The sequence below is a fragment of the Dermacentor silvarum genome, chromosome 5, assembly GCF_013339745.2.
Source record: "Dermacentor silvarum isolate Dsil-2018 chromosome 5, BIME_Dsil_1.4, whole genome shotgun sequence".
NCBI classification, from domain to species: domain Eukaryota; kingdom Metazoa; phylum Arthropoda; class Arachnida; order Ixodida; family Ixodidae; genus Dermacentor; species Dermacentor silvarum.
Window position 1 is genome coordinate 59150105 of NC_051158.1, and position 12037 is coordinate 59162141.

Genomic DNA, 12037 nt, shown 5'->3' on the forward strand with positions numbered 1-12037 from the left:
CAACATTTCTTCTGTGCGATTTTAGAGGCGTTGTCTTGTGGGTTGAGTGCCTATTCTTGAGTTCATTTTCCGCAAGTGATAGACGCTGCAAGTGCAAGAAAAGAGCCAGCTTGGACTTTCCAATGAAGTTTAAATTGATCTAGCAATATTTTTGCGGGTAAGTAAAGTGTGCTTGCTTTTTTTCCCCCAGTTGTGTGCAGCAACTTAGCGGCTCTCGGAACCACCAATCGGTAATCCACCGTTTGCCTCAGGGCCTGTTATTTTACATATCGAATTACCTATACGTCGAATTTTTTTGTGATTCCCTTCAGATTCGATACATCCGGGTTCGACTGTATCAGTTTAGTGGTTACAAATTCACGCTTAGTTTTATTTGAGGTTAGAGTAGCTATTCGATCATAAGTTAAACGTATACAACGAGTGGTGTAATCTTGAGTTCCAATGAGGTAAAATATATAATGGAATTTCCCACATTGGATGCACACTCGAATTTTGTTCCTATTAGTGTTTTCTATAGTAGTAACTTGAGAGAGGATGGTGGAATATTATAAATGTAGCGGAGCCAATAACACGACGTTCGATCCGCATTGCTACTAATGTCGATATACCAGGTGAAATTAGCGGTAATACGTTCACTAGGTAAGATTAGCGGTATTATGAACACGTAAATACTTTTATGAATATACAGGCTCTAACTCCGTGTTGGTAAGTAACTACGTCGAAGAGCTGTTTGAATGGGAGTTGCTCAGATGATGTTGCTGCTGCGTCTGATGTGCCGCATGGCTCCGTGTTGGGGCCGATTCTTTTTCTTTTTTTTTTAATGCGACAACATTATATGCACCATTATGCGAAAATCCAACGTTGCAGTCGGCGGCGTGACCAAATTACGGTACCAAAAATGGCCGACGGCAAAGAGTAAAAAAACGCGTCAAAAATGCCAGACTTGATCTGGGTAGGAATCAGAACCGGACCTCCCCGGCACGAGTCGAGCGCGCTCCCCTGACGCCACAATGGCTTCTTTTTCTTTTTCGAACATAGAAATTACCATGCACTGCAGCGTTTTTGTTCACAGCCTTACTAACCACAGAGAGAGGGAATCACACATTTACATAAAGACCAGTCATTGCTGTAGGCGCTTCTGCCACACCTGCCATGTCTTGCTAAACTCGTCTTCACCATCAAGCAGGGAACTTGTGTATGTAAAAGCATCAGAAAAGGGGGTCCACGCCGGTTTCGCGTTTTCTAGAGCTATCATGTGGTCAGTTCGTGATCTCCAAATTGCATACAAACCTAGTAATATCAGGGTTTCAACACAGCGGTCATTTTCCTGGTGTTCAACTGTCGAAAACTTTACGTCTTCCCAATTTGGGTATATCTGTACACATCAAACACAATTCGTATGTGGTGCCAAGAGTGTGCTGCATTTGTGCAAAACAAAAAGACGTGTTGGCAACGAATCGGGATAGGGGCAGAACGCGCAGTCCGTTGACCACAGCACAAAAAAACCATTATTACTTAACCATGTTTTTACGGGTAAAACTTCGACGTGTAACTTAACAAAAAAATTCTTAATCGCTGTTTTTACAGGATATTTTGCAAGACGTTTAAACACGTCAGACACCAGCTGGCTTCCATGTCGAGACCGATATAGTGGTGGTAGGAATAGCATATCTATAGTGTTCGAGTAGATGCTCTTCCGTTTTACATTTTTGAGGTACTCTTGAGAAAAACGCTGCAGCTGCTCCATGATTGGTATTCACTAAAGGTGCGCCTTGTCAACACCACCTAGATAACTAATCTAGGTGGTATTGACCTAGTGCGTGCGTCATTGCGCACGTCACGTCGATGCCATCTGGCTGACTAAACGTGTGGCCTAGTCAACAACACCTAGATAGCACAGGCCTACGCACTCCGATCTATGAAGTGATGCTACCTGTCCGGAAATTTCTATTGCCAAAGCTAGCGTGACGTAAGCGGTGACGTCAAAATCACTGTTGCTTACGCGGGAGCATCCCCATTAGATTGTATGGCAGTCGGACGAGGTAGCATGAGGTCATGATCGGAGTGCGTAGGCCTTGTGGTATTTATGTGGTGTTGGACTACTGCGTGCGTCGTTAGGCACATGACGGCGCAGCCAGTGGGTATGGGAGGTGGCGTCATGTCACGGGTGTATAAAATGACTAAATAAAATAAAATGTATTATTGTCCAATTAAACGCCGCGGAGCGCTCCTTCGACTGAAAAACTCCCGATACAGCTTTATATTGCTCAGTACGTGCTACATAAATGTGTTTTTCCGAGCGTGAAAGAAGCCCTGCGAATACGCGCAAAGTGCCTCGAGCGACCAGTCGCGCGACAATTCTGCGTGCATTCGCAGGTTCCTTAACACGTGCTGCATTCGCAGTACCTATTGAGTAACAGAAAGCTGTATCGGGAGTTTTTCATGTTGCTCGACAATTTTCTCATTCATACTTTGATAATTAGAACAGTACTTCTCGAGTTATATAATGAATTACAATTACACGGTTCCTCTTTTTTTAAATCGTGCTGCGTGATAGCTGGGAAACCTTGTATATTGAATATAGCAGCACTGCACCTAACAAGTGAGCGGAAACACAATATGCACAAACAATATGACATAGAACGCATAATTTGCTGTACAAATTAAGAGGGTGCTGAAAAGCAGAATTAATTAATGGCAGATTTTCAGTCGTGGCCTGTTGTTGAAAAGTGTGTATGGAAAGAGTGCAACAGACTGACTTGGTGAACAAAAAATATTGCCGTGGATTACGATACTCTATAATCCAAAATTTCAGCGCAGCTCCCTCATCATCAGCCCATATTTATGTCCACTGCAAGACGAAGGCCTCTCCCTGCGATCTCCAATTACCCCTGTTTTGCGCTAGCTAATTCCAACTTGTGCCTTCAAATTTCGTAACTTCATCACCCCATCTAGATTTCTGCCGTCCTCGACTGCGTTTCCCTTCTCTTAGGCTCCATTCTTTGACTCTAATGGTCCACCGGTTATCCATCCTACGCATTACATGGCCTGCCCAGCTCCAATTTTTTTATGCGAAGCATCTTATGGTCGGGGCTATGTCACTCCCCCCTCCCTCCCTCCCTCCGCCTTGCGGCGTCCACACCCCTACTGCGCATGCGCATCCTTCTCCCCCCTCCTCTCCTCTCCTTGTCTCATCTGCTCTCCTCTCGGTATTCCTCCTCTCCGGATTGCGCAACGAATGGCAGCACCTGCGGCTCCGTGCGCGATAATGCGAAGTAGCTTAGGTTAGAGGCGTCACGGTAGGCGCCCCAGGGGCACCGGCAACAGTCACCAACGCCGCGCGCGTTCGGCGCGAACGCGGGCAAAACGCCGACGGCGTCTACAACAGTTCTGCGCGTTGCTGGTGCTGATGAATGTCCAAGTTTATACAGATGATAAAACTACCTTGAGTCGACCCCATGGCTGCTTTGCATACTACTCAGGGTTCCCCTACGGGAAGATGGTGTAATTTTTTTCCTAATATCTTAGAATAACGGCATTCCCCGTTTGATCGCTGATCCACACCGCTCTCTTCCTGTCTCTTAACGTTAGGCCTAACATTTTTCGTTCTATCGCTCTTTGTGCGGCCCTTAACTTGTTCTCCAGCTGCTTTGTTAACTTTCAAGTTTCTGCCCCATATGTTAGCACCAGTAGAATGCAATGATCGTACGCTTTTCTCTTCAACAACACTGGTAAGCTCCTAGCCAGGAATTGGCAATGCCTGCCGTATACGCTCAAACCCAATTTTATGCTTCAGAAAATTTCCTTCTCATTGTCGGAGTCCCCTATGAGCAATTGACCTAGACAAACGTACTCCTTTACATACTCTAGAGGCAGAGTGGTGATCCTTAATTCTTGTTCCCTTGCCAGGGTATTGAACATTATTTTTGTCTTTTGCAACCCCATTTTTACACTTTCTTGATTAAGCACCTCAATCATTTGTTCTAATTCGTCCCCATTGTTGCTGAATAGGACAATGACATCTGCAAACCGAAGGTTGCTGAGATATTTGCCGTTGACTCTCGCTCGTAAGCTTTCCCAGTCTAAGAGCTTCAATACTTCTGAGCATGTAACTTTCTATATTAGTTCGAGAACCAAGGTCGCCGTGGAATCTTTGTAGATATTTGTTAAGATATTCACGTATGCTTCTTGTACTCCTTGATTACGGAATACCTCTATGACTGCTGGTATTTCTACTGAATCAAATGCGTTTTCATGATCTATGGAAGTAAGGGTTCATCGTACTCTGCACATTTCTCGATTACCTGATTGATGACATGGATATGATCCATCGTAGAATGTCCCTTCCTGAAGCCAGCCTGTTCTCTTGGTTGACTGAAGTCAAATGTTGGCCTCATTCTATTGAAAATTATCTTAGTGAATAATTTATACAATACTGAAAGCAAGCTAATGGGTCCCTAATTGTTTAGTTCTCTAACGTCTCCCTTCTTATGAATTAGTATAATGTTGGCGTTCTTCTGTATCTCTGGTACGCTTGAAGTCGTAAGGCATTCCGTATTAAGGGACGGAAGCTTTCCAAGTTTAAGATTGTTACGGGGAAAGAGGTTTAAAATAAATTTACAGGGATATGTACAATGCGGCCATGGACGTACAAAACATACAAGATGTTAAAATCAATCCATGCGATATCGGAGAGCGTCGTCGTCTTCGGTACTGTTCTCAGCAGCGTTTGGTAACATGACACCCGGCGGCGAAGGCGCCGTCCCGGTGCTGGCTAGATCGTCCGAGCTGTATCGCTTGAGGCTGGTGACGTGTACGAAATTGGTGGAAGGTCGAGACGTTGTGGAATCGAGGGGCGTGATTTCATATGTGACGTCGGTAACTTGGCTCTAGACCCGGTACGGGCCAGGGTAAGGCGAAGTAAACTTTTCGCAAAGGCCAACTCGCCTAGGGTGTCCAAATATGGAACCTATCATCAGGGTTGTAGTGGGTATCGCGGTAGCGGGCATCATAGAAGAGTCGTTGCTTGTCCTGACAAGCGGTAAGGCGCAGGCGTGCAATCTGGCGTGCCTCTGCAACTCTGAAGATGGCGTCACGGGCGTATCCTCACGTCGAGTTGAGAACTGCGGGAAGGAAAGTGTCAAATGGCAGCATGGCATTTCTTCCGTACAAGAGGAAAATGGAGAAAACCCAGCAGAGTCTTGTCGGGAGGAATTATAAGCAAATGTTACGAAAGGCACAGCGGCGTCCCAGTCATGATGGTCGGCGGAAAACATGCATAGCAAGCATGTTTTTGATAGTTCTATTACGACGCTCAGTGAGGCCGTCGGTCTGAGGGTGGTACGCCGCTGTCAACTTGTGTTTGTAGTGCAGAAGTGCAAGAGGTCCTGGACAACCATCGAAATAAAACAGCAGCCTCGGTCTGTGAGAAGCTGTCGAGGAGCGCCGTGGTGAAGTAAAACATCTGCGAGCAAGAAGTCGGCTACGTTGGTTGCACAGATGGTTGGAAGCAGCTGAGTGGTCGCGTAGCGGGTCTTGTGGCCGGTAGCGACTGCTATCCACTTATTTCCGCAGACAGAGAGCGGGAAAGGGCCAAGAAGGTCAAGACTAACCCTAAAGAATGGCCCCGATGGCACGTCAAGGGGTTGAAGGCGGCCAGCTGGGAGTACTGCTGGTTTCTTGTGGCGCTGGCACATTTCACAGGAAGCGATGTAACGGCAGACGGAACGGTAAATACCGGGCCAAAATAAACAATGCCGAACACGGTGATACGTCCTCAGGCTCCGAGGTTATCCGCGGTAGACACATCATGTAGCTGTGTGAGGACACTTTGAGACATATGTGTAGGAATAACCAAGAGTAGTTCAGGACCTTCAGTATGCGACAGCACGCACATATACTCGCAGCTGTCGGTTAGCTCCGGTAGGTCTACTGGATGGCGCGACGAGCAATCGGCATCTTCATGCAATCGGCCGGTCTGATGCACAACGGTGTATGAGTACTCTAGGAGTGGTAACGCCCACCAACCGAGACGTGGAGTAGGATCCTTTAGGAATGAAAGCCAGCATAAAGCATGACGGTTGGTGATAACTGTGAATGCCCGGCCGTACAAGTAGGGGCGAAATTTACCCACTGCCCAAACGAGCGCAAAGCACTCGCGTTCAGTGCAACAGAAAGAATTGTCTAAAGACGCTCGAGGTGCGTGGCAAAAGTGGGTGAAAACACAATAATATCATCGATGTAGCACAGGCAGATTGACCACTTAAAACCGTGAAGAAGCGCGTCCATCATACGTTAAAATGTAGCCGGGGCATTACATAACCCGAACAGCATCACTTTAAACTGATAGAGGCCATCAGGTGAAATAAATGCGGTGTTTTCATCGTCCATGTCGTCAACTGCAATCTTCCAGTTTTGCACTATGTAAACAATCGAGGGCGTCATCTATCCGCAGCAGGGGACACACGTCTTTTTTCGTTATTTTGTTGAGATGGCGATAGCCGACACAGAAGCGCCAGCTGTCATACTTCTTTCTCACGAGCACTACCGGGGTATCCCAAGGCCTACATTGCTCAATGATATCTCGGGCGAGCATTTTGTCGACTTCCTTATGTATGACTTGGCACTCTGTAGGGGCGACGCGGTAGGCCCGTCTGTGGATCCGGCTGGCGTCGCCGGTGTGTATCCGATGTTTCACAACGGACGTTTGACCCAGTGGCCGGTTATCGAGATCGAAAATGTCCCGGTACGTGGCGAGAAGGCAATGAAGTTCGTCCGCATGGTGGCCCGGAAGGTCTGGAGCGATAATTGTCGAGAAAGGTTCGAATACTCGGGTTCTAGGGCTCTAACCAGCAGATGTATACGACGCAGTATCACCAGTCAAGACACAAATACGGTAGTCGGAAGCCGGAGTCAAGGTTGCTAGAGATATGCCCTGAGGTAGCACTTGAGGACAGAGGCCGAAATTCACCACAGGAAGACAGGTGGCATTGTCTTTTATGCGGACTACCGTGTGGTGAAATGCGACGTGCTGCGACAGCAGGACGGTGGCTTTGGGCGACTCGACGTAATCGCTGTCGGTGACATGTGGATCGGGTGAAACGGCAATAGTTGAAGCCAGATTTTTAACGTCGGTGTTTGTGCCAGAAAAGGTGCCAGGGTCGCACGGTCGTGCGAGGATGTCGGTGGGCACGGTTTGCGACGTGCCCGAAGCATTCTCGCCTTGAGCTGGCATTGTCAATGCAGCCAAGGAGAGCCCGCTGCGTAAATTCGTTGTGATTCTTGGAGAACCCCCCCATTCCATCAAAATGTTACGGGGAAAGAGGTTGAAAATATAGTTACAGGAATATGTACAATGCGGCGAGTGGCATACAAAACATACAAGATCTCAGCTTCGTCTCGAGCAGCGCTTGGCAACAATATTTCCTCCATCTTTCATTAAATAGACTGTTATTCTATCTTCTCCAGCAGCTTTTCCCTTGATCGTGTCATGCAAGGCCCTTCTAACTTCATCGATAGTTATATAGAAGGAGCCTCTGCATCCTGTTCACTACTTCGAAAGAAAGTAGCTGGATTGCTCTCGGCACTGTACAGGTCAGTATAGAATTCTTCCGCTGCTTTTACTATGTCATCGAAATTGCTAATGATACTACCCTGCCCATCTTTCACTACACACATCTTGCCTTGTCCTATGCCAAATTTATTTCTCACTAATTTCACGCTGCGCCGATATTTTACGGCTTCCTCAATCTTTTCCACGTTATAATTTCGAATATCGCTTACTTTCTTCTTGTTGATAAGTTTTGACTGTTCAGCGACTTCTATCTGATTTCTTGAGTTTGACACTTTCATGCATTGTCGTTTCTTTATTAGATTCTTTGTTACTTGGGAGCGATTACCTTGATAGAGCGCAACTCTATGCGTCTTTCGTGTGATTGTACTCGTGGCTGAAGTTTGTGAGCATGACTCTTGCTTTCCCTTCACGTAGCTCAGCCATGCCTCCAGCGACCCAAATATCGGGTTTGAGCAGTAAGTGATGATCGCCCTCAACGATGCCCTCCATGTCTGCAGGCACTTCGGTACCGACGAAAATCATTACGCTGGAGCGAGGCGGAACGGTGAATTGTTCTTGAAACACATTCAAGGCATGGTAACTAATGTTTGTATCCGGTGGTATCGCTTTGTGCGTTGAAAGCGTTATCGACTTATTGCTTAAGTCGATGACTGCACCATGTTGGTTTAGAAAGTCCATGCCTAGGATGACATCCCTGGAGCAGTGCTGCAGGATTACGAAGCTCGCCGGCTAAGTGCGGTTGTTAACCGTGACTCGCGCTGTGCAGATTCCAGCCGGCGTTATTAGGTGGCGCCCCGCTGTCCGGATATCTAAAGTCCCTATATAAGAAAAGTACCGCCATCTAGTCTTTCCTCCGCCGCCTCCTCTTCTAAAGCGCTTGCTTTTTTCTTTACTTTTTGCTTCCGAAAGCCAAGTCGACGGTGGCGAACCTAGAAAGTCTACGTTGAAGCTTTCAGGCCGGGCGCGCGCCGCCGCCGCCGCCGCCGGCAACTGCGGCTGCGCAGAGGACTTTCAACATGGCTCTGAGGCGGAAAAAAAACAAAATACTGTTACGATGGGGTGTGTTTATTTAACAGATGAATTGATGAAAAGGGGCCGCGCCGACACCGAGCCGCTACCAAGACAAGTGCACTTCGTTCTCTTCTTCCGTCCTTTCCGTAGCTTTAGCGTAACACTCCTCCCTTCTCAGACGAAGGCCGCTGGGCGAGTAAATGTCACGTCCACTCGGAGTCACGTGGATGACAGCGTTTCAGGCGAGCGACGTGGACGAGCTGCGTCTTCTTAGACTGGTAGCCATTGGACACGAGACGAGCAATCGAGTAGGTTACATCACTTAGGCGAACGGTGATGACGAAAGGCCCGGTGTAACGGGCCAGAAACTTCTGGCACAGGCCGCGCTTGCGAAGTGGTGTCCAAAGCCATACAATGTCCCCTTTGTCGTATGACACATTCTTACGTCGTGAATCGTAGCGGATCTTGGAGTGGTCTTGGGACGCCAACGTACGGAGCCGAGCTATGCGGCGTGCTTCCTCAGCACGGCAGAGAGTCTGGGCAATAGAAGAGTCCGTATGAGGAGTAAAAGGTAGAATGGTGTGAAGGAAGCTGCGGGGTGATCGAACATAAAGAAGATAGAAAGGGCTGTAGCCTGTAGTTTCATGCTTTGCGGTGTTGTAGGAGTATGTCATAAAAGGCAAGATGTCATCCCAATTTTTGTGCCTGGAATCCACGTACATCGAAAGCATGTTGGTCAAAGTTCTGTTAGTGCGCTCGACGAGACCATTTGTCTGTGGGGGATACGGGGTCGCGTGGCGAAACTGGCAAGCACAGAGACGCAACAGCTCTTCGACTACGTCGGCCACGAACTGCCGACCGCGATCGCTCACAATAACACGAGGTGGTCCATGACGGAGTATAACAGAGGACAGGAGGAAGCTCGAAACATCAAGAGCCGTGGCCGTTGGCATCGCTGCGGTTTCAGCATAACGCGTCAGATGGTCAACGCAGACTATAATCCAACGGTAGTCGTTTGTTGAGCGCGGGAACGGGCCGAGAAGGTCCACTCCAACCATTTCGAAAGGAGATGATGGTGGCGCTACAGGGTGACGGAGTCCGACCGGAGCAGTAATAGGGCGCTGGAATTGCTGGCACTTGTTAACACTGGCCACATACTTTTCTATATCTCGTCGCATACTGGTCCAGTAGAATCGGCACTGAATGCGGTGGCATGTTCTGGTGAAACCCAGGTGCCCTGCGGTCGAGTCGTCGTGCATAGCACGGAGCATGTGGGTTCTCAATTTCTTAGGGACCACTAAGAGGAGGCGGGCACCATCAGCCGCATAATTCTTCTTGTAGAGCAGGCCATCTTGGATGACAAAGCCATTGTGACCTGTTGGCTGAGCAGCTGAGGCGAAGAGGGCATCCAGGCTGCGGTCGTCACACTGCTCTTGTCGGAAGGTGGCCAGGTGGGGGAAAAGAATGTCGTCGATGGCGGCCAGAAACTCATCGAAATTGTCGGCGTCACATTCACTTGTTTGTAGAGGGAGCCTCGAAAGACAATCGACGTCCGCATGATGTCGGCCACTCTTATAGCGGACTGCCAAGTCAAATTCCTGTAAACGTAGCGCCCATCGAGCAAGGTGGCCAGACGGGTCGCGGAAGCCAACTAACCAACATAGTGAATGGTGGTCAATAACGATCATGAAGCGGCGCCCGTAGAGATATGGCCGGAACTTCTGGACTGCAAAGACGACGGCGAGACACTCTTGCTCAGTGACGGTGTAATTTTGTTCGGCCTTGCTCAACGAACGGCTGGCGTATGCAATGGCATGCTCGGCGTCACCAAAGCGCTGCACGAGGACGGCGCCGAGGCCAATCCCACTCGCGTCGGTGTGCAATTCTGTTGTGGCAGAGGGGTCAAAATGATGAAGTATGGGTCCGGAAGAGAGCAGGAACTTCAGTTGACGAAACGAGGAATCGCAATCTGCTGTCCAGATGAAAGGGTTATCCTTGCGCAGCAATGAATTCAGGGGGTAGGCAGTATCGGCAAAGTTGGGCACAAAACGTCGAAAGTACGAGCAAAGACCCAAGAAGCTCCTCAGTTCGCGCTGTGACTGCGGTTCTTTAAAGCCGCTAACTGCACAGACCTTCTGTGGATCTGGTCGCACCCCGTGCTTGTCCACTAGATGTCCAAGTACTAGCGCCTCTCGTTGGCCAAAGTGACATTTCTTTGAATTGAGTGTAAGTGCAGCTTGTTCAAGGCACGTCAAAACAATGTCCAGTCGATCGTTGTGCTCTGCAAAAGTGCGGCCAAAAATGATGACGTCATCAAGATAACACAAACAAATCTCCCATTTCAGGCCGCGCAGTTCTGTGTCCATAAATCTTTCAAATGTTGCAGGTGCGTTGCACAAACCAAACGTCATAACGTTGAATTCAAACAAGCCGTCTGGGGTCACAAAAGCGGTTTTCTCTTTGTCAGCTGAATGCATGGGTATCTGCCAGTAGCCTGATCGGAGGTCCACAGATGAAACGTAAGACGCGGAATGAAGGCAATCGACAACGTCATCGATGCGGGGAAGCGGATACACATCCTTTTTCGTCACAGAATTGAGACGCCGGTAGTCGACACAAAACCTCCAGGACCCATCTTTCTTTTTCACGAGGATGACCGGCGCAGCCCATGGGCTAGAGGATTCTTGGATGAAGCCCTTGGCTAGCATGTCGTCGACCTGTTCAGCGATGATCTTGCGCTCTGACGCGGACACAGGGTAAGGCGGTAGAATGGTATGGGATGCGCGGAACCCGTGTCGATCCAGTGGCGAGACCGTGTAACTGGAACGCGTACTTTGCTAGCATTCTGCTCGAAATTAAATAATGACGCATGCTTGCTAAGGACGCTGACCAGGGCTTGACGCTTCTCTGAAGACAGTGACTTGTTTATCATTTTTGGAAAAGGCAACGAGTCTTCAGGGACAACGGGGCCAGCCCCGTGCCCTCGGGGTTAGTGTGACGTGTCATCAGTTAAAGCGCCTATGTGGAGGCTGGTATCCACTTCAAAAGAGGCAAGTCGCATACCCTTGGGTTGCACAACTGACTGGGAGGCTAAATTTGACACCCACAATGTAGTTGTTCCGCAGGCCACAGAGAGGACGCATCGAGGTACGAGCACACTTTTCTTCACAACCATCGAAGGCACAGGCTCAACAATTGCATCAAATGTATCGGCGTCGACACCGCAAGCAGCAACTTGAACTCTGCATAAGGAACGTGCCGGTAAGACAGCATCTAGAATGACGGCGAGAGTGCATGACCAGAGAGCAGGTTGGTCGGCAAGAGGAGAGAGGAAAAGCTCGCAGTACCGCAGTCAACAGTGGCACCGCACTGTTGTAGGAAATCGAGGCCAAGAATTACGTTTTGAGTTGATTGAGCAAGATTTGCAAATTCGGCTTGATACACATTATCAGA